The sequence below is a fragment of the Tamandua tetradactyla genome, chromosome 13, assembly GCF_023851605.1.
Source record: "Tamandua tetradactyla isolate mTamTet1 chromosome 13, mTamTet1.pri, whole genome shotgun sequence".
NCBI lineage: Eukaryota > Metazoa > Chordata > Mammalia > Pilosa > Myrmecophagidae > Tamandua > Tamandua tetradactyla.
In genome coordinates this window covers 21,461,860-21,481,470 of record NC_135339.1, presented here as the reverse complement: position 1 = coordinate 21,481,470, position 19,611 = coordinate 21,461,860, and the positions used below count along the sequence as shown (strand labels likewise).

Genomic DNA, 19,611 nt, shown 5'->3' with positions numbered 1-19,611 from the left:
GCTCCGGGACTCGCGTGCCTTTTTGCTTCTCCCCATCTTGAGCCGCGCGTCCCTTCCGGTTTTGGCCCCGCCCCCCCCTCCCCCCCGCCGATAGGGCTCCGCCTCCCGAAGCAGTTCCGGTTCGGATTGGAGCTGCGGCCGGCGCGACGGTGACAGGAGCCGGGGCGATGCCTGCGCGCAGCCGCCATCGCCCCCGCCTCCGCCCCGGCTCCCCGCCCCGGGCTCCGCCCCCGCCGCTTCAAGCGCTTCACCCCGGCGCTGCTCCGAGGGTCCGGGACTCTGACGGCGGCCCGGACGCCGACTCGGCGGAGGGTGTGGGGAGTCCGGCTCCGACCGCGGAGGTGAGCGGGAGCTGAGGCTGAGGAGAGGGGAGTCGGGGGGGCATCTGCAACCCAGGGTGAGTGGGGATCAGGGACGGGGCTGCACCTGCCGAGGGACAGGGATCCGGAGGGGCCACGGGGAGACGGTTGGGGGAGTCTGGAGAGTCAGCTCTAGAATGGAATCTGAGGGAAATGGAGGTTGTCGAGCCGAGGGGCCTGAGGGTTTGATGACGACCCGAGGCTGGGGTATAAGCGGAGGCTGAAGGGCGAGAGGGAGTGGGAGACAGAAAAGATGTGGCCTTGAGGGGGCAAGGGGTTGGAGGCTTTGGAAGACAGGGTGGTGAGGGGAGATCAGAGGGGTCCGGTAGGAATGTGGAACCGGAGGAAGAGATGCTCCGGGATTTGGCAGTGGGGGTAAGGGGTCGGAGGATGTCACCACATGGCGAGGGAGAGGGAACGGGATGGGAACTCACCGAGGGCTGACCAAGGTTGGGATGGTGGCAGGGGAAGGCAGAATTTAGGTTCGACTGGAAGGGGAGCGGTCTTGGGTGGGAAGACGTTCAGCCTAAGGGGTTGAGGGAGGCATTGACAATGAGAAATGTGGTCTGGTAAGAAAACGAGGCCCTGGGGGAGCTAATTTAGGACTTTGGCGTTTTCACGGTTGTCTTTCAAAGCGTCAAAAAATCACTAGTAGTGTACTTGGATTATAGGGCTTTCTCGTTTGTGGCCATTGGACCCGTCAAAGAGTTTGGAGTGGGAGAGACAGTGTCTATCACTGATTTGCCCAAAGAGCTAGGGGAAATATTGGAAAAGCAGCGATGTTTAGGAAAGGCAGTGAAACGAGTGATTTAGAAAACAAACTGTCGCTTGGATTTTTTTCCAAAAGTAACATGTACTTTTTCTTTTCTTTTTTTAATTTGGCTTTAAATACCAGACTAGTTTCGGTCTTTAATAAAAGTTTTAATATAGTACCTATACATTTTAAAAATTGAACTTGAAATAAGAATTTGGACACTTGGGTTTTACAGATACTCAGTACTGACTGATTTCACTTTCAGAGCTTGAATTGACACATGTAATGACCACTGTCAAAATAATGGTTAGTGCAGGTTTCTGAGTTAAGAGGTTACTTAAAACTAGATATGAAACCACCACAGCCCCAAATGTCTACCAAATCTTTTTCTCACTGATAATTATGTGATTGGAGTTCTCAAATATTTGAGGGATGCTTTTGGCAGATTTTCAAGACCACTATTCTAAAGCAATTTTGCAAGTATAGTCTGAATAATATTTTGAGTAGTGTGATCTAGAAAAGTAAGACTGGAGGATACTTGTAGTTGGCAGCTAATAGAGGGGTATGTAGATGCTTTTAATGAAAGACATAGTACCAAACATAATCATACCAAAAAAAAAATTACTACAATGCTTATATTCACTTTAATAGAATTAAGTTATTTTCCTTTTGTAAATTGTTAAATTATAACAAGTTGTTGACCATTTCAAAACAAACTTAATCACATGGTTTCAACTATAAATGGATATCTACTTAATCTTCATGAGATGATAATTTAGTGATTGCAACAAAGTTTTAAATTAGTTTATGTGTATAGACTACATGTTACACCTTCACATGCTCAATGAAATAGTAATTATTCTTCAAAAGAGTGGTACATTCTTTGCTTTTGCTTTGCTAAAAGATTAATTTCCCTTTCTTTAACTTAAGAAAAAGATCTTTTATTGAAGAAGTATACACAGTATTGCTGTTGTTTATTTATGTTTTGTTTACCCTCACCAGACTGAGATCCTCTAGCGACCTTGTCTTCACACTTATCTCGGAATAACAGTCTTGGCATGTAGAAGTTTACTGAAATATAAGAACTCTCTTTTAATGTTACATGTTAAGATTAAGAAGTGCTATTAGATAGTTATACAGTTAATATATTAGCTTGCCGAAAATTTTTTTTATTTTTGTTTCCCCTTTGTAGTTATAGCCACTTAGTTATAAAGAGAGTCAGTTTTATGGTAGAGCAATTTCTTTAAAGCTAGAAGATCTGTGTTACTGGGAAAAACCATCAAGGCTGTGATGGCAGAACATGCAGACATATTTAGATAAATTAAATTTGATTTCAGTAGCACTCTACCCTTTTTGCAAAGACTCTTACATTGCACAGCTGCTTACAGTCATTTTATTCTGTTAATCACTGGATCCTCGATGGTTTTTCAAAACTTTATCACAATCACTTGAAAGTGGTTAAAATGGGAAATTCTGAGTTGTATATGTGCTAATGAAATACACAGTTAAATAATTTTTCAACATGCAGAAGAAAAAAACTGTCACAACTGATTGAATTATTTTCATGGCTCTTTTGAGAATTGAAATTTGAACTTTGATTTTGCAAGCTGAAGCACAGATATTTTAATGAACTATTATTTTTTGGTCTTATAAGAATGACCATATTAAATAGTTATTCTTTTGAGGTTTTTACCTTCAGGTCTGATATAGTTTGGCTTACTTAACACAGCCAATAATTTACAGATGGAAATCTTCCCTGTCTTCAGATTCTGTGCCCTTCATTCTTCATGAGTGGAGAATTGTTAGTGAATGTTGAATTCACTTTTAAAATTTAAAGCTTCTGTAGCTTTGATTTCTTTTTGAACATCCAATTGACTTATATGAGACATGAATACAATTATATATTCTGCTAAATTATCTATGAAACTCTTTTGAAAAATTGTGATATTTGGTAGAAATACACAATATTAACCCATTGTAATTATTTTAATAGTTTTTTAATAGAGAGAGACTGTGTCATCTCATGCTCAGCTTAAAAGCTGTACTTTTTGCAAAGACTGGGGAGGATGTAACTTTTTCACTTTTCTCTCATGTGTTCTTATTTGCTTACAAATAAGATTGTGTTATTTATGAAATAATAAGATAAATGCTTTATCTTTAATTCTTGCTTGCATGTAGTTTTTGGAGGTCTTGAAACCTGTTTTGTGTTTTTTCCCTCTAAGGATATGAAGAAACACATTGAGGGGTTATAGCAGGACAAGAACAGAAAGTCATTTGACTAAAGATGGCACCATGACAATGATTCTTACTTTAGGTCTTGTTGTTCTCTTGGCTGTGAGAAATCAGGAAGTTAACTACAAATAGGAGAGCATAGGCCTGGCATACTTGGAGAACAAATCAATGTTTACACACTGCCTCTGCCACTGACTGGGATACAGATATGGATTTGAGACAGATTGGTGGTATAAATATGCCCACACCTCCTCCTCTATTAAAAGCACCACCATCATCAGCTCTCAAGCCTAACCTCTGCTAAGTTTAGTGACTTCAGGCTTCCCATACTGAAATACTCTCTTGCTTTACTGTACACTGGGCCCTTCCAGTTCAATAGTCACTTCAGTGTAGAATGTAACATAATGTGAGTAGATCTTAGCTCTTGTTTAGGATGATACAAACTAGGAGAACTTGATCCTAATAGTTTGACCACTGTGTTTCACATGATATGTGCCCCAAAAGGGTGTTGTGGGGCAGTGAACTATATTTGCATTTGTCTTAAGTTTTTATTATGGGTTAGTTAAGCTTATAAATTATGACAGAGGACAAGAGAGGGAATAATGTGTCTGTGTTGATACAGTTTTTTTCTGTTCTCTTGGGATTTTTGACAGATAAGAAATTCTAGCAGGAGATAACAGTCATGGATTCTGCTGATTTAGGGTCTTCCAATATGTTGAATTGTGTCACTGGGTTATTTGGAAATGCCTGTAAATTGACTGTAGTTTAGAACTTTGAAACTGATTAAATCAACATCCCATTCATTTGATCAATTGATCCCGTTTCATTAATAAAATATTGGCATGAAAATCAAAGATTACCAAAACCATACATTAGAATTTGGATCCAAATCCAATGCGTTTTCACAATATCAATGGGATTTGAAGTCTTGAACCAGTTTCTCAGTTCCCATTATGTTGATTTGATTTGGGGGGATGGATGTAGTATATTTAAAAGAAAGTATTTTACCAATCAAAGTATCAGACTTGTAGCCTGTTCAAGTAATATTTTAGTGATTAGAATAAAAGTTAGAATTTTATATACTTGGCTACTTTAACTCTTAACTAAATTACCACTAAACTTTAATCATTCTATAAAAATTATTTTTTGCTGTAACTGAAGATATAAACTAGACAGTGATTTCTGTCAAATTCTTATTCATTGATCTGAGACAGAACTGGATGTGTTATAGAATTAATTGCAATCTGATAGGAGACTTAGTTCATAAGCAAGTGGAAACCAGAAAAGTTGTGTTGTTTAGTACATGTGACAACTTTTTTCTGAGAAGTATATGAGTGCATGGTCAGGGCAGAAAATAATATCCCAGAACTGAAGTGTAGCCAAAAGAACAGTGATATATGTGAGGAGGCAATTTAGTTTCTTCATATGTACTGCCCAAATTCCACTGTGCAGAAGTGGGACATAACAAAACAGTAGAAAACCACTGCTAGCAAGTTTCAAAAATGGACGATAGGAATTGGTTCAGAATCTTTGAAACTGTTCTTTGCCCTAAATTTTGTAATTATACCAGATTTCACAGGTATTTTGAACACAATGCCATGTGCTTACTAATAAAACCTAAAATGTCTTTTGATAAATATATAGGAAAAAGAACCATTTTTTGTTAGCTCGCTGAAAAGATTTCCATTTAGGATTAAGAATAAAAAATGGAATGAAACAAGCTGGATAATCTCAAAAACCAGAAACTGCAGAACTGTTGATTACAGCGTTTGGCCATAAATGGCCAAAGTAGTCCTTGTTCTCCAAATTGCAATTTAGGCTTTTTGCTTTCATAAGAATTGATTTTATGCTTCAGTTTATGGATCTGTAAACTAGTGTAATTTGTCTCTATTCTGTGCATATTAGGTAAGTTTTATTAGATAAAGTTGGATTTAGGCCTATTTTTAGCATGATATATAATTGCTGTAAGGAAAATATATTGACATTAACTTTATAAACATTTTTTATCTCTTCCCCCTCTTATACTTTGGGATCTGGATTTTAATTTTTAGGTTTCATACATCACTTGAAAACAGTAACTTTAAAAATGTTTTCTCTATCCTGATAATTTAAGTAATAACTTCCAAGAACAGCACACTTTGTATTTATGAACCAAGTTTCATCAGTTGTTCTAAATTTCTTTGGTAGCATTTGAATATATGGCTTTATATTTTAGAAGTAGGGGACAGTTGCTTTAGACAGCAAATATCCAGTATTTTTGGAGTGTTAAACATGCACACACAATCAAGTGAAACTATAAGAAAAATCCAGTGTATATAAATCACTATGCCATCATCTGTAAAATTAAACAGATAGAGCGTAAAGGTTTCATTTTGTTTGTACCTCCTGTATATTCTAAAGATTGCCTAATGATAAAATAGAAAGACATTTGGTTTCTCGTGTATTGGTTTAATTAACCACAGTGGAAATAATTTGTGTCTCTCCAGTCACAGGTACCTTTAGAACTGTGAATTAGAAACTTTAGAAAGTTTCTCAATTTCTCACCAAACTGTTAACATACATACATACTTTTAGTTATCACTGATTAAGTACATCAACTTATGACATATTTAAAAAGTTCATGAGTGGTGTACCCCTGTCGAATGCTTTTATTTAGTTAAGTGTTATATTAAATAAGTCTTTGCATAAGAAACCCACATCGATGCATAGAATTATGCATTGGTTAATGAGAATTGTTCTATTCCTCGATTTTTGTTCGTTGAGTATGTTTTGTTTTGTTTTGTTTTTTGCTGAAAGGCAATGTGTTAATGAAGATTTTAAGACCTAGGAGTTCTATTTACCTCCTGGCATTAGTTTCTTCAGCTGTAAATTGAGGGAATGGCATTAGATCTCCCAGGTCATTTTCATTTCTAACGTTGTAAGAATTCTGTCATCCTGATTTACACAGTGTGATGTGTTTATTTTTCTGATCGTGTACCTCCGTTCATAATCTCTTGATTCCTTAAAATATAAAGTTTAAGTCATTTTCCAAAGTTATACTGTTAATAGGTGATAGAATTTGCCCTGTAATCAGGTCTTCTCTTGGGTTTCTTGGTCTTGCTGATTGCTTCACTCTTTCTTACCTTTAATTTATTGTGTGTATGTATACATGGGTTAATAATAACTGAATTCAATTGGTTTTCTTAATTTTCAATTCTTATCTATTCGATGTGATATGCCTCATAAAGTAAGAAAAAATTTTCATTTTCTTAAAAAACCTTTCCCCTCTTATTACCAAGTATTACATGCTTATTATGTAAAATATAGAAATTTTAGAACTATTCAATGTTAAGAATGAGTGTCCACCCAAAGAGTATTAGTAGTTTGATTTTTCACTTGTTTTATATATATATATATATGCTATTTTTAAGTCATTCTCATTTTTTAATTTTTAAAGCTTTTTATTTTTTAATAGTTATAGATGCACAGGAAGGTGCAGAGATAGTACTGAGAGGTTCCATGTACCATTCACATAGTTTCTCCCAACAGTTATGTCTTATATAATTATAGTACAGTATCAAAACCAGGACATCCCTTCAATGTGTATATATAATTCTGTATCATTTTATCATATGTAAATTTGTATAACCATGGCCCAGTCAAGATACAGAACTATTTCATCATACTACCCCTCTGTAGTTAATCCCCCCCACACCATCTATAACTACTGTACCTAATCTGTTTTTCAACTTTATAATTTTGTCGTTTTGAGAATATTATGTAAATGAAATCATAGAGCATGTGACCTTTTGAGATTGGCTTTTTTTATATTAATACCATTGAGACTCATCCAAGTTACTGCTTGTATCAATAGTTAATTTCTTTTATTGCTGAGTAATATTCCATGGTATGAATGTACCATTGTTTACTCATATATTGTGGAATATTTTGGTTGTCTACAGAGTTTAGCTATTACAGGTAATGCTGCTGTGAACATTTGTGGACAGATTTTTGTGTGGACATAAGTTTACATTTTTCTGAAGTGAGTATCCAGGAGTACAACTGCTAGACCATATGGTAAGTGGATGTATAGTTTTTTAGGAAACTGCCAAACTGTTTTCCAGGACGACTGTGAAATTCCCACCAGCAATGTATGAGAGATCCAGTTTCTCTGCATCCTTGTCAATTTTTAATTTTAGATGTTCTAATAGATGTGAAGTGATGCCTTGTCACAGTCTTAATTTGCATTTCCCTAATGGCTAGTGATATTGAGTATCTTGTCATTTGTTTGCTATTTGTTTACCTTTTTTGTTGACGTGCCTCTTAATGTCTTTTGCCCATTTTTCAACTTGGTTTTTTATTTTTGACCATTGAATTTTTTCTCTCTCTCTCTTTTTTTTTTAACCACAGCTACCACTTCAAAAGTGGGAAGAAGCCATTGACTGTTGAACTTTGAGAGTTCTTTATATGTTCTAGATATGAATCCTTTCTCAGGAATTTGATTTGTGTATATTTTTCTTCCAGTCTGTAACTTTCTTTGTATTCTTTACACAGAGTAAAAGTTTTTAATTTCGATGAAATTCAATTTATCTATTTTGTTTTAAATGAATTGTGCTTTTGACTGTCATGTCTTAGAACTCTTCACCTAGGTTTCTAAGATTTTCTGCTAAGTTATCATCTAAGAGTTTTAAAGTTTTACAGTTTACATTTAAATCCTGATCCGCTTGAGTTAATTTCTGTATAATGTGTATGATTTAGTTAAGGTTTTTTTTTCCCCCTATGAATAACCAGTTGTGCTAGCACTATTTTTCAACTATCCTCCTTTGAATTGCTTTCTTAACTTTGTCAAAAAGTGGTTGGCCATACTCATGTGAGGTCTATTTCTGGATTCTCTATTCAGTACCATTATCTATGTGTCTATTTTTCACCCAGGTTTGGGGAAAGTCTTGAATGCTGTTGTAATATGATTAATAAATCTTGAAGTCAGGTAGAGTGATTTCTCCACTTTATTCTTGTTTGGAATTGTTTTAACTATTCCTGTTCCCTTGCTTTTCTGTATAAATTTTAGAATAATCTTGTCTATATCTACAAAAAAGTCATGCTGTATTTTTATAGGAATTGTGTTAAATCTATACATCAGTTTGGATAGAATTGACATTTTTACTGTGTTGAATCTGCCAATCCACGAACACGGAATATCTCTCCATTTATTTAGGTCCTATTTGATTCCTCTCATCAGGATTTTGTAATTTCAACATAGAGATCCTATACATGTTTTGTTAGATTTACATATACATACTAAATTTTTGAGCAATTATAGATGGTATATAATTTTAATTTTAGGGTCCATGTGTTCATTGCTAGTATGTAAAAATACAGTTGATTTTTATATATTGATCTTGGGTCCTACAACCTTTTGAATTCACTTTTTAGTCCTAGGAGTTTGTTTGTTTTGTAGTTTCCTTCAGATTTTCTATGTAGATTATCATATCATCTGCAAATAGGGATATAATAAAGAAATAAAATGGTGGTATATTTACATCATTTACATTAATGTGATTATTGATATGTTAAGGCTTAAGTGTGCCATTTTACTTTTTGTTTTCAGTTTTTTCTCCATTGTTAGTCTTCTGCTTCCTTTTTCCTGCCTTCCTGTGGGTTACTTGAACATATTTTGGAATCCTTTTTAAATTTGTCTGTAGGGTGCTTTTTTTTTTTTTAACAGAAATGCAAATTTATTAGCAGTGGCTTCAGGTATGGCTAGATCTAGGTGTTGCAAAACAGAGACTCTGGTTTGTCTGTCTCTTCCTTGGTGTCTTCTTTTTTTTTTTTCAATATTTTTATTGATGATTCTTTTTTTTGTTATTTTTTAAAATTTATTTTTATTTTTATTATAATTTTATTGAGATATATTCACACACCATACAGTCCAGCCAAAGTATACAATCAGCGGTTCACAGTATAATCACATAGTTGTGCATTTATCACCATGATCATTTTTAGAACATTTGTATTACTCCAGAAAAAAAATAAAAAGAATCAAGAATACCCCTTGATTCATCTTGAAACATCTCATACCCCTTACCCCACCCCCCTTTTATTGACCACTAGTGTTGCACTCTACCCAATTTTAAGATTTATAGTAGTGTTAGATAAACTAAGACAGTGGAGTATTGTCAAAGATAGACATATAAAAGTAGATCCATACAAATATAGGCAACTGATTGTTATTTTTTTTCCTGAATATTTATATAATCATTATCAAAGACCAGGGCTAGTGGATTATAGTTCAACAACTTCTGTTATTTTCTTCTGGCTCTGCTAAAATCCTAGACACTAAAAAGAAGTATTTATATAATAAATCAGTAGTCACAGTTGTTTGTTAAATCCTAATTTCTCAGCGACACCTCCTCTCTCTCATTTGATGATTCCTGCAATCTTTTTTTAAAATTTTTTTACTTTTTTTTAAATACCAAAAAAAAAAACCCACCAAACAAATGTAAACATTCTTATTTTGATCATTCCGTTCTACATATATAATCAATAATTCACATTTATTGATGATTCTTAACATACAAACAATCCATACATGGTGTACAATCAGTGACTCACAGTATCATCACATAGTTGTGTATTCATCACCATGACCACTTTTTAGAACGTTTGCATCACTCCAGAGAAAGAAATAAACAGGAAAAAGAAAGAACTCATATATACCATACCTCTTACCCCTCCCTGTCTGTATAGTTTTGAAGTTTCTCTTTGCATACCTTTCTTAGAGGACATTCTAGGTATTATATTATGTACACCTAATTTATGAAAGGTTATTGGTGTTGACATTTTACTGGTTTGAATGAAGCATAGAAACCTTATTGGCCCCTTTATCCTCCCCATTTATAAGGTAATTGTCTTAAGTGTTTCTTTCACATATATTGAGAAAAACATCAGGTGGTGTTATAATTTTTTGCTTCCACTGTCAAACATAATTTAGGAGACTTCAGAAGATTAGGAAAGTCTATTGCATTTACCCCTATTTTTGCTTAGTATATTATTTCTTCCTTTTTTCATGTTCCAAGGTTCTTCTTTTATTGTTTCCTTTCTCTTACGAGAACTTCCTTTAGTCATTCTTTTCCGGTGGTTTTCTGCTGGCGACTTTTTTTTTTTTACTTTTCCTTCATCAGAGAATGTTTTGATTTCTCCTTCATTCCTTAAGGATATTTTTACTGGGTATAGGAGACCGGTTGACAGTATTTTTTTCTTTCAGTCCTTGAAAAATATTGCACCACTTCTGTTCTCCTTGATTTCTGATGAGAAATCCACCGTCATTGAAGTTGGTTTCCTCCTACAGGTCTTTCTCTCTGGCTACTTTTAAATTTTTCTTTCTCTTTGGTTTTAGAAGTTTGACTATGATATGGCTGTTGGAGGTTTGCTAAACCTCTTCAATCTGTCCTATTATGTTATTTGCCAAATTTGGGGATTTTTCAGCCATTATTTCTTTGGATTCTTTTTCAATTTCACCATCTTTCCTTTCTTCTGGGACTATGATGACATGAGAATATCAAAACTTTTGTTACAATTCCACGTGTTTCTGAGGCTTTTCTTTTCTTTTTTCCAGTTTATTTTCTCTGTTCTTCAGACTGGGCAATTTTTGTGTTCAGTTTTCAAATTCACTCATGCTTCTGTCCCCCCAATTCTACTATTGAGGCCATCCCTTGAGGGTTTTTTTTTTTTAATTACATCTGTATTTTTTTTTATTAGTTAAAATCCATACTTTATTTAGATTTCCTTAGTTTTCAGCTAATATCATTTTCCTGTTTTTAATCCCATTCAGTTACATTATATTCAGTCGTCATGTCTCCTTAGGCTCTTCTTGGCTGTGACAGTTTCCCAGACTTTCTTTGGTCATTATGACCTTGACAATTGATAAATACTGTACTGGTTACTTGTTTTGTAAGATGTTCCTCAACTGGAATTTTCCTGATGTTTTCTCATGATTAGATTGGGATTATGTGTTTCACAGAAGTAAAATGGTACTTCATCACATCGTATCAGGGATGGGCACTATCATACTGACATCATTATTGATGCCGACCTTGATGATCTAGTTGGGTAGTGTACGTCAAGTTTCTCCCCCATGACATCACCTCCCACCTCTTCCATATCATCTCTTTGGAAGGTATCACTATGTGCAGGGGGATAGTGATGTGTCCCATCTGCAGATAAAAAAAACAAAACATCACCTGTGATGTAATTTTCCACAAATAGAAACTCTGAATTTAATCAATCTTCAATGTCTGACTCCCAATTTTATAGGAAATGCAGAGGACAGAGGATGATATAAGCTTCACCATACCACATGCATTCTCTAATCTCAGATGCAGCTTCATTCAGCGTTTTAACATAATTACATTACAATTAGGTAGTATTGTGCTGTCCATTTCTGAGTTTTTGTATCCAGTCTTGTTGCACAGTCTGTATCCCTTCAGCTCCAATTACCCATTATCTTACCCTGTTTCTATCTCCTGATGGTCTCTGTTACCAATGACATATTCCAAGTTTATTCTCTAATGTCGGTTCACTTCAGTGGGACGATACAGTATTTGTCCATTAGTTTTTGGCTAGTCTCACTCAGCATAATGTTCTCTAGATCCATCCATGTTATTACATGCTTCATAAGTTTATCCTGTCTTAAAGCTGCATAATATTCCATCGTATGTATATACCACAGTTTGTTTAGCCACTCGTCTGTTGATGGACATTTTGGCTGTTTCCATCTCTTTGCAATTGTAAATAATGCTGCTATAAACATTGGTGTGCAAATGTCTGTTTGTGTCTTTGCCCTTAAGTCCTCTGAGTAGATACCTAGCAATGGTATTGCTGGGTTGTATGGCAATTCTATATTCAGCTTTTTGAGGAACCGCCAAACTGCCTTCCACAGTGGTTCCACCATTTGACATTCCCACTAGCAGTGGATAAGTGTGCCTCTTTCTCCACATACTCTCCAGCACTTGTCATTTTCTGTTTTGTTGATAATGGCCATTCTGGTGGGTGTGAGATGATATCTCATTGTGGTTTTGATTTGCATTTCTCTAATGGCCAGGGACATTGAGCATCTCTTCATGTGCCTTTTGGCCATTTGTATTTCCTCTTCTGAGAGGTGTCTGTTCAAGTCTTTTTCCCATTTTGTAATTGGGTTGGGTGTCTTTTTGTTGTTGAGTTGAACAATCTCTTTATAAATTCTGGATACTAGACCTTTATCTGATATGTCGTTTCCAAATATTGTCTCCCATTGTGTAGGCTGTCTTTCTACTTTCTTGATGAATTTCTTTGATGCACGAAAGTGTTTAATTTTGAGGAGCTCCCATTTATTTATTTATTTCTTCAGTGCTCTTGCTTTAGGTTTAAGGTCCATAAAACCGCCTCCAATTGTAAGTTTCATAAGATATCTCCCTACATTTTCCTCTAACTGTTTTATGGTCTTAGACCTAATGTTTAGATCTTTGATCCATTTTGAGTTAACTTTTGTATAGGGTGTGAGATACGGGTCCTCTTTCATTCTTTTGCATATGGATATTCAGTTCTCCAGGCACCATTTATTGAAGATACTGTTCTGTCCCAGGTGAGTTGGCTTGACTGCCTTATCAAAGATCAAATGTCCATAGATGAGAGGGTCTATATCTGAGCACTCTATACGATTCCATTGGTCGATATATCTATCTTTATGCCAGTACCATGCTGTTTTGACCACTGTGGCTTCATAATATGCCTTAAAGTCCGGCAGCGTGAGACCTCCAGCTTCGTTTTTTTCCCTCAAGATACTTTTAGCAATTCGGGGCACCCTGCCCTTCCAGATAAATTTCCTTATTGGTTTTTCTATTTCTGAAAAATAAGTTGTTGGGATTTTGATTGGTATTGCTTTGAATCTGTAAATCAATTTAGGTAGAATTGACATCTTAACTGTATTTAGTCTTCCAATCCATGAACACAGTATGCCCTTCCATCTATTTAGATCTTCTGTGATTTCTTTTAACAGTTTTTTATAGTTTTCTTTGTATAGGTCTTTTGTCTCTTTAGTTAAATTTATTCCTAAGTATTTTATCCTTTTAGTTGCAATTGTAAATGGAATTTGTTTCTTGATTTCCCCCTCAGCTTGTTCATTGCTAGTGTATAGAAATACTACAGATTTTTGAATGTTGATCTTGTAACCTGCTACTTTGCTGTACTCATTTATTAGCTCTAGTAGTTTTGCTGTGGATTTTTCCGGGTTTTTGACATATAGTATCATATCATCTGCAAACAGTGATAACTTTACTTCTTCCTTTCCAATTTTGATGCCTTGTATTTCTTTTTCTTGTCTAATTGCTCTGGTTAGAACCTCCAACACAATGTTGAATAACAGTGGTGATAATGAACATCCTTGTCTTGTTCCTGATCTTAAGGGGAAAGTTTTCAATTTTTCCCCATTGAGGATGATATTAGCTGTGGGTTTTTCATATATTCCCTCTATCATTTTAAGGAGGTTCTCTTGTATTCCCATCCTTTGAAGTGTTTTCAACAGGAAAGGATGTTCAATCTTGTCAAATGCCTTCTCTGCATCAACTGAGATGATCATGTGATTTTTCTGCTTTGATTTGTTGATATGGTGTATTACATTAATTGATTTTCTTATGTTGAACCATCCTTGCATACCTGGGATGAATCCTACTTGGTCATGATGTATAATTCTTTTAATGTGTTGTTGGATTTGATTTGCTAGGATTTTGTTGAGGATTTTTGCATCTATATTCATTAGAGAGATTGGTCTGTAGTTTTCTTTTTTTGTAATATCTTTGCCTGGTTTTGGTATGAGGTGATGTTGACTTCATAGATTGAATTAGGTAGCTTTCCCTCCACTTCAATTTTTTTGAAGAGTTTGAGCAGGGTTGGTACTAATTCTTTCTGAAATGTTTGGTAGAATTCACATGTGAAGCCATCTGGTCTTGGACTTTTCTTTTTGGGAAACTTTTGAATGACTGTTTCAATTTCTTTACTTGTGATTGGTTTGTTGAGGTCATCTATTTCTTCTTGAGTCAAAGTTGGTTGTTCATGCCTTCCTAGGAAGTTGTCCATTTCATCTACATTGTTGTATTTATTAGCATAAAGTTGTTCATAGTATCCTGTTATTGCCTCCTTTATTTCTGTGAGGTCAGCGGTTATGTCTCCTCTTCCATTTCTGATCCTATTTATTTGCGTCCTCTCTCTTCTTCTTTTTGTCAGTCTTGCTAAGGGCCCATCAATCTTGTTGATTTTCTCATAGAACCAACTTCTGGTCTTATTGATTTTCTCTATTGTTTTCATGTTCTCAATTTCATTTATTTCTGCTCTAATCTTTGTTATTTCTTTCCTTTTGCTTGCTTTGGGATTAATTTGCTGTTCTTTCTCTAGTTCTTCCAAGTGGACAGTTAATTCCTACATTTTTGCCTTTTCTTCTTTTCTGATATAGGCATTTAGGGCAATAAATTTCCCTCTTAGCACTGCCTTTGCTGCGTCCCATAGGTTTTGATATGTTGTGTTTTCATTTTCATTCACCTCGAGATATTTACTAATTTCTCTTGTAATTTCTTCCTTGACCCACTGGTTCTTTAAGAGTGTGTTGTTGAGCCTCCACGTATGTGTGAATTTTCTGGCACTCTGCCTATTTTTGATTTCCAACTTCATTCCTTTATGATCCGAGAAAGTGTTGTGTATGATTTCAATCTTTTTAAATTTGTCGAGACTTGCTTTGTGAGCCAGCATATGGTCTATCTTTGAGAATGATCCATGAGCACTTGAGAAAAAGGTGTATCCTGCTGTTGTGGAGTGTAATGTCCTATAAATGTCTATTAAGTCTAGCTCATTTATTGTAATATTCAAATTCTCTGTTTCTTTATTGATCCTCTGTCTAGATGTTCTTTCCATTGATGAGAGTGGGGAATTGAAGTCTCCAACTATTATGGTAGATATGTCTATTTCCCTTTTCAGTATTTGTAGTGTATTCCTCACGTATTTTGGGGCATTCTGATTCGGTGCATAAATATTTATGATTGTTATGTCTTCTTGTTGAATTGTTCCTTTTATTAGTAGATAGTATCCTTCTTTGTCTCTTTTAACTGTTTTACATTTGAAGTCTAATTTGTTGGATATTAGTATAGCTACTCCTGCTCTTTTCTGGTTGTTATTTGCATGAAATATCTTTTCCCAACCTTTCACTTTCAATCTATGTTTATCTTTGGGTCTAAGATGTGTTTCCTGTAGAAAGCATATAGAAGGATCCTGTTTTTTAATCCATTCTGCCAGTCTATGTCTTTAGATTGGGGAATTCAGTCCATTAACATTTAGTGTTATTACTGTTTGGGTAATACTTTCCTCTACCATTTTGCCTTTTGTATTATATATATCATATCTAATTTTCCTTCTTTCTACACTCTTCTCCACACCTCTTTCTTCTGTCTTTTCGTATCTGACTCTAGTGCTCCCTTTAGTATTTCTTGCAGAGCTGGTCTCTTGGTCACAAATTCTCTCAGTGACTTTTTATCTGAGAATGTTTTAATTTCTCCCTCATTTTTGAAGGACAATTTTGCTGGATATAGAAGTCTTGGTTGGCAGTATCATCCCACTGTCTTCTCGCCTCCATGGTTTCTGCTGAGAAATCTACACATAGTCTTATTGGGATTCCCTTGTATGTGATGGATTGTTTTTCTCTTGCTGCTTTCAAGATCCTCTCTTTCTCTTTGACCTCTGACATTCTAACTAGTAAGTGTCTTGGAGACGCCTATTTGGATCTGTTCTCTTTGGGGTGCGCTGCACTTCTTGGATCTGTAATTTTAGGTCTTTCATAAGAATTGGGAAGTTTTCAGTGATAATTTCTTCCATTAGTTTTTCTCCTCCTTTTCCCTTCTGTTCTCCTTCTGGGACACCCACAACATGCATATTCGTGCGCTTCATATTATCATTCAATTCCCTGAGCCCCTGCTCAAATTTTTCCATTCTTTTCCCTATAGTTTCTTTTTCTTTTTGGATTTCAGATGTTCCATCCTCCAGTTCACTAATTCTAACCTCTGTCTCTTGAAATCTACCATTATAGGTTTCCATTGTTTTTTTCATCTCTTCTACTGTATCTTTCATTCCCATAAGTTCTGTGATTTGTTTTTTCAGACTTTCCATTTCTTCTTTTTGTTCATCCCTTGCCTTCTTCATGTCCTCCCTCAATTTATTGATTTGGTTTTTGAAGAGGTTTTCCATTTCTGTTTGTATATTCAGAATTAGTTGTCTCAGCTCCTGTATCTCATTTGAACTATTGGTTTGTTCCTTTGACTGCACCATATCTTCAATTTTCCTGGTGTGATTTGTTATTTTTTGCTGGCGTCTGGACATTTAATCAGATTTCCCTGAGTTTGAGACCCAGCAGGTTGAAAGATTTTCCTGTGAAGTCTCTGGGCTCTGTTTTTTTTTATCCTGCCCAGTAGGTGGCGCTTGTCTGTCTGCGGGTCCCACCAGCAAAAGGTGTTGTGACTCCTTTATTAATGCCACTATTGGTGTTTGGTTGGACCCAGTCCCTGCCACTTTCGGAAACTCCCTCCTCTCCCTCCGGGCAGCCGCCTTGGGGGAGGGGCGCTGGTCGCTCGCCGTCGCGGCCTGGGGTACTCGCTGATCCGAGACCCGCTGCTGGACCGGGAAGCCGCCCGCGGGGGATGGGCGCCAGTCTCCGGTTGCCGCAGCTTGCGGAGCCCGCTGATCCGAGCCTCGAAGCCGGTTCGGGAAACCACCCGCGAAAGAGGGGCACCGACCACCGCGGCTTGGAAAACTTGCCTCTCTGAGACTCTCAGCTCCTCCGGGAAGGAGGGAGGGAGGGGCGCCGGCCGCCAACTGCCGCGGCCTGGGGAAGCGCACGCCACTCGGGGAGCTCACCGCAGCGGAGTCTCGCAGACAGTCCAGCCAGTCCAGACTGAGGTACGCTGTGTGTCCGGTCCCTGCTGTGGCCCCGGGAGCTGTTCTGCACTGTTTCTGGTCACCTAGTAGTTGCTCTGGAGGAGGAACTAAGACGCACGTACCTTACTAAGCCGCCATCTTGGCCCCCTCAGCTACAACTCCAGTTTTAAATAGCATTTTCCTCCCTTTCTGAAGGAAAAAATATCTTAAAAACTTCAAAATCCAAAATTCTACAATGGTATATGCAAGGTACTTTACGCTTTCACAAAACTCTAATCCAACTTCCCAGTTCCAAAGCCATTCCCACATTTTAGGGTTTTGTTAGGCAGCATCCTATCACCAGATACGACAGAAAATCTGCAGGCTTTTCTAAGGGGCATACTTCCTTTCAAACCAGCACAGCTAGTGTACTTTTTATTTCTGCATCTCTGTCCACAGAGTTTCAACCATCCTTTATGGCCCAGCACAAGTGTCAGTTCCAAGAACTTTTCTCTGATCTCACCAACTGGAAATAGCTTCTTTTGCATCAGCTTTGACCTTCCAATTTTTAAAACAAATTACAAGGAGGACTGCATTGTTTTGAGGCTTGAATGAGCGAATGTGTAGAAGGAACTAGCAACTTAATTCTTTTTATGTTTTTCTTTATTACTCTTTAATAACCCTTACTATACTACTAAACTGTAAAGTCTTTGAGGGCAAGATCTATTTCAGATTCATGTAGGTAAATGCCACATTGCCTAGTATATGCAATATAATAGGAATACGTTATGTGTACAATAAGTAATTACTAGGTGAAACACATAACAATTGTTGGCATTTTAAGATTGTTTGTATCCTTTGACCTAGCTAATGTCTGGCATTTGTATGTAGCAGACATTTAGTAAATGTTTATGGCTGAACAGTGCAAATATGTGATTGAGAAAGCCTCCGTTATTAGGTAGTCTCATTGGTGTAATGTTTATCTAATGTAGCTAAAGACCTCTGATAAATTCCTCTGCTGATATCTAGAAAATATTTCATATTTATCAGATTCAGTTCTTAGAAAAGTACCAGAGCTCTCAAGCTCATGTGTACTGTAGTGGATAAGAACATGGACTTTGAATTGAGATTGGCTGGGTTGAAAACTTGGCTGTATTATTTACTAGCTGTGAGATCTTGGGCGAGTTATTTAATTTACCTGTCTGAGTCATCTCAATTGAAAATGAGGAAGATAATAGTGCCTGCCTTATATGGATAAGAAGATTAAACTAAATAAAACAAATTAGAACAATTCCTGGCACATTTTAAGTACTCTAAGTGTTAAATAATTGTGGTGGTTGTTAATTCCTGAAAATGCAGTGAACACAATTCGAAACTTAAAGAGTTTGTGTTAGGATATACATTATTATTTAACTTTTTAATTGTAGAATGTAACATATATACAAAGCAAAAAAAAAGCAATAATTAAAAAATTTTTTTTATTAATTTTAAAATTAAAAAAAAATAATGACAAAGAAACACAACATTCTTAACACATGATCATTCCATTCCACATATATAATCAGTAATTCACAATATCATTACAGAGTTGCATATTCATCATCATGATCATTTCTTAGAACATTTGCATCAATTCAGAAAAAAAAATTTAAAAAAGCAGAAAAAAATTCATATATACCATACTCCTTACCCCTGCCTTGCATTGATCACTAGCATTTCAATCTAAATTTATTTTAACATTTGTTCCCCCTATTATTTATTTTTATTCCATATGTTTTACTCATCTGTTGATAAGGTAGATAAAAGGAGCATCAGACACATCAGACACAAGGTTTTCACAATCACACAGTCATATTGTGAGATTTGTATCATTATACAGTCATCTTCAAGAAACATGGCTACTGGAACACACCTCTACATTTTCAGGCAGTTCCCTCCAGCCTCTCCATTACATCTTGACTAACAAGGTGATATCTATTTAATGCATAAGAATAACCTCCAGGATAACCTCTTGACTCTGTTTGTAATCTCTCAGCCATTGACACTTTATTTCACTCTTCCCCTTTTGGTCGAGAAGGTTTTCTCAATCCCTTGATGCTGAGTCTCAGTTCATTCTAGGATTTTTCTCAATCCCTTGATGCTGAGTCTCAGCTCATTCTAGGATTTCTGTCCCACATTGCCAGGAAGGTCCGCACCCCGGGTAGTCATGTCCCATGTAGACAGGGGGAGGGCAGTGAATTTTCCTGTTGTGTTGGAAAAAGCAATAATTTTCAAAGCACTCTTCAACAAGTAGTTATAGGACAGATCCCAAATTTGCCATGGGGTACCATTCCATCATCTCAGATTTTTCCTTCTAGCTGC

At 36.3% G+C, this 19,611-nt stretch overlaps 1 protein-coding gene across 5 annotated transcripts in view; it reads left to right on the top strand.

Moving 5' to 3' along the window:
- The first annotated feature begins 203 nt into the window (after window positions 1-203).
- The window catches only part of SAMD8 (sterile alpha motif domain containing 8), a 73,307-nt gene continuing 53,899 nt past the window's right edge, over window positions 204-19,611 (top strand). Inside the window, exon 1 of one of the 5 annotated variants that reach the window (XM_077124838.1) lies at window positions 204-341. The gene's annotated coding sequence lies outside the window, so the exon portion shown is untranslated. Of the gene's footprint in view, window positions 398-19,611 lie in introns of all 5 variants that reach the window. The other 4 variants (XM_077124834.1, XM_077124836.1, XM_077124835.1 and 1 more) reach the window with 4 other exon arrangements.